General features: G+C 45.0%; 1 long non-coding RNA gene across 1 annotated transcript; it reads right to left on the bottom strand.

Moving 5' to 3' along the window:
* Positions 1-195: 195 nt before the first annotated feature.
* On the bottom strand, positions 196-3,558 carry LOC117282087. The gene is made up of 2 exons (XR_004512694.1): positions 3,447-3,558; positions 196-768 (listed from the first exon to the last, which is right to left on the bottom strand). It is a non-coding gene; the product is annotated as an uncharacterized LOC117282087 (long non-coding RNA).
* Positions 3,559-3,635: the final 77 nt, after the last annotated feature.

Here is a 3,635-nt window from a genome sequence, read left to right as displayed (position 1 = left end):
GGTGAACCCAAGACTCATCGCCTGTGACAATTCGGGCTAGCATATTGTGTCCTTCATCGTGATAGCGATTGAGATGCTGTAATGCCAGACCCACTCTTTGAATTTTGTGTTGTGGGGTCAGCATGCACCGCACCCATCGTGCACAGACTTCGTGAAAACCTAACATGTCAGGCATTATGAGGTGGGCNATTACACCATAACATTTTAGAAACATGTCCTCTGCTTTAAATTTCCATGTCTTGCAAACTCACCTAACTCTTGCAGAAGTAGCAACTGAAAAGTATAGCATAGCCAAATAAGGAAGTTGCTTGACAAGAATTCAAAGAGGAAATGTGACCTGACGAAATATTATGGTTTGCAACCCTGTTAAATTGAACTGATGGCATTCAGCTGAATTGCTGATAACCAATTTCCTAAAATATTACTTTTTTAACAAGTGAAACGGGTACAATACAATAAACAGAGATGAGCTATGTAAAATACTTGTTCATGACACAAAATTCTTTATTTATTAACAAGCATCACGTAAGATACCTCTAGTGGGGATGTGGCAGTTTCTGCACAGCATGCTGCATGTGGAAAAGTCTGCAACCCACTTCAGGACTGTGCTGAGAGGCATCAAAAAAGGAGTGGTAGAGCTGGTATGTGCACAGAAGGTTTGGAAGTTCAAGGAAGTACACCTTGAGTGCAGATGCAACGGAATGTACGTCCTGAAGAGGTTTCTGATATTCACAGACAACTGGCACCAAATGCTCATCAAATTCATGCCTGTAAAAAATTGAAATTAGCATTAGTAATCTTATATATTGTGACATATTGAGCTATGGATGACGCCCCCCCCCGCCAGCCGTGAGCCGAGTGGAGCCGAAGCTAGCTGAGTCCCAGTATCCTGGTAGCTATGTAACGAGAGTCAACAGCGGTGATGTCACCAAGGGATACCGGGGTTGCTAGGCAACAGTAAACAACTCCAGACAGTGTTGCTAGCAACACGGCGCCAGACAACAGTGTTGCTTATTACGTGGCTGTTTTCTGTGTTGTCCGGAACGAGGCTAGATACGGAGCAGAGAAGACTATTCAGAGTTAGTTACGAGTTCCGAGCAAGCCTACGAGTTAGTTACGAGACACAGTTCTCAAGTTCTCAAGTCAGTTCCGAGTTAGCCAGCAACCAGTCAGTTGTATTCTGGCATTAGCAGTGTAGTATTTGTGATACTGCCGATGGCAGTAACTGTCAGATTGTAATTTGGGTGATTGTAAATGCAAATGTGAAATAAAATTCGCTATATCAAATACGGCATTAAGTTATTTGTTGCATTATACACCCAACACGTAACATTGGTGTCAGAAGTGGGATACAAACTTACACATGTGACCAACGAGATTCGAACACAAAACAGGCTACATTTGGTGTCAGAAGTGGGATCGAACTTGAACACACCACAAGTTACATCGAGTATTTGACTGCTACAAAAATGGAGAAACAGGATATGCAGCAGATGATGGAACTTCTGCTGAAGGAAATCAGAGCAAACCAAGAAGAATTCATGGTTAAATTGGACGCAAAAAGGGAAAGAATGGAAGCTGACTTGAAAGCCCGGCGAGAAAAGATGGCTGCCTGGCAAGAAAAGACTGCCGCGGAGACGAGGAACCCAAGCAAGCACACACAAGAAGAAGAGGTCCCCAAAATAATACCGGTCGGAGAGACGATGGCCTGCCAACAAATGGAGGCACGTCCAGAAGAAGAAGAGCCGGCCTCCATGCACAGGAAATCCGAGGCGGCAGAATTACGAGAGGTACCCATAGAAGATGCCGAAGTAATACCAGTCAGTGAACCGAAGAAGAAAAGGCGTAGGGACCGAAACAAGTGACAAAAGAACCTGACACAGGAAAATTGCGGACCCCAGAATAAATTGGTCATCGTCAGCAGGAAGGTGTCCCGCCATGCAAGAGTGTCATGGCGCCAGAGAAACATCTTCAATAAATCTTTGACCCGAGGAAACTATGAATCCCGGGTGAAGCTGGCTGCCACCTGCAGGAAGACAACCCGTCGCGCGACAGTGGCACGACATTGGAGAAATGCCTTCGAGAAGGAGACTCCCCAGGGAAACTTTGGATGTCAGACGGAAAAGGTGACAACCAAAGACACCATCACAGGGTGTAGATCAGAACATCGATCGCACCTAGGAGAGAGAATTTGTGAGAAGATTTTCTACGAGATTGTCAGCGTGAAGATTGCGAAGCAAATAGCCGGATCTTCTGTCTGCCTATGAAAACACAAGAGTTGGAACTTATGGAGGGGTCGACCCCCTCCAAAGCGGAAAAAGAAACAATGGATCGGGGAGGAACCGGTAACGTAGAAGTACCGACCTCCCGAGCAAGAGTGACTGTGTGACAGATGAATGTAATACAACTGGATCTTCTGGCAAGTTAAAAGGAAACCGCTCGAGACGAGCTTTGTCTTAAGAGAGGAGCGGTTGTAACGGAAGGAGAATAGTCGCTGCAAGAAAGCCATCCCTTGAAGAAAATGAACGGGGGTGCACCGTTAGGCTATTCGGGATGAACAGCCTTAAGGAGGGAGCAGTGTGACGCCCCCCCCTCCCCGCCAGGCATGAGCCGAGCCGAAGCTGGCCGAGTCCCAGCATCCTGGTAGCTACGCAACGCAAGTCAACAGCGGTGACGTCACCAAGGGATACCGCGGTTGCTAGACAGCAGTAAACAACTCCGGACAGCGTTGCTAGCAACACGGCGCCAGACAACAATGTTTCCTATTACGTGGCTGTTTTCTGTGTTGTCCAGAATGAGGCTAGATATGGAGCAGTGAAGACTATTCAGAGTTAGTTACAAGTTCTGAGCAAGCCTACGAGTTAGTTATGAGACACAGTTCTCAAGTTCTCAAGTCAGTTCTGAGTTAGCCAGCAACCAGTCAGTTGTATTCTAGCATTTGCAGTGTAGTATTTGTGATACTGCCGATGGCAGTAATTGTCAGATTGTAATTTGGGTGATTGTAAGTGAGAATGTGAAATAAAATTCACTATGTCAAATTGGCGTGAAGTTATTTGTCGCGTTATACACCCAACACGTGACAATATTAACCCTTATGCATCTATCAGAAGAACCATAAAAAATGCATCCTAATCAGTTTCACTCCCAGCTTCTTTGTAACTGGCAATTAAAGTGTGCCAGTGCGACAACCAATTACCTGAAGACAAGAGAGGCACCAAGTCTTGAAATGCTCTGTATGGCAAATACACCTCACATATTGGACAATGACCAGCACAGGACTGATATCAAAAATTGAGCGTTGCCACCGATGTTCTGAGAACCACAGGTACTGAACATCTGCTTGCATGTGTAAATTACTAGGTTAATTATAACGAGTCCAAAGAGTTTTCAGTTTGGGAGAATCAAAATACAGCTTTCTAAACAATACAGTCAATAACAGATTTTACCTGAGCTTCTCAATTTTTGATGTAGAACTGGACCACCCTTAGATTCCTCCCACAATCACATTGAACTGGACGTATTCCATGCACGCCAGGAACAGCGCTGGCACTACAGACAGAATGTCCATATGTTGAGTCTACTGAAACAAGATAACCTTCGATTCACAATATTAATTGATGTGAGGATCTGATCCT

This window comes from Cryptotermes secundus, unplaced genomic scaffold (assembly GCF_002891405.2).
Source record: "Cryptotermes secundus unplaced genomic scaffold, Csec_1.0 scaffold9113, whole genome shotgun sequence".
Lineage (NCBI taxonomy): Eukaryota > Metazoa > Arthropoda > Insecta > Blattodea > Kalotermitidae > Cryptotermes > Cryptotermes secundus.
Note: the sequence above shows the minus strand (reverse complement) of the source record. Positions and strands in the feature narration are given on the sequence as shown.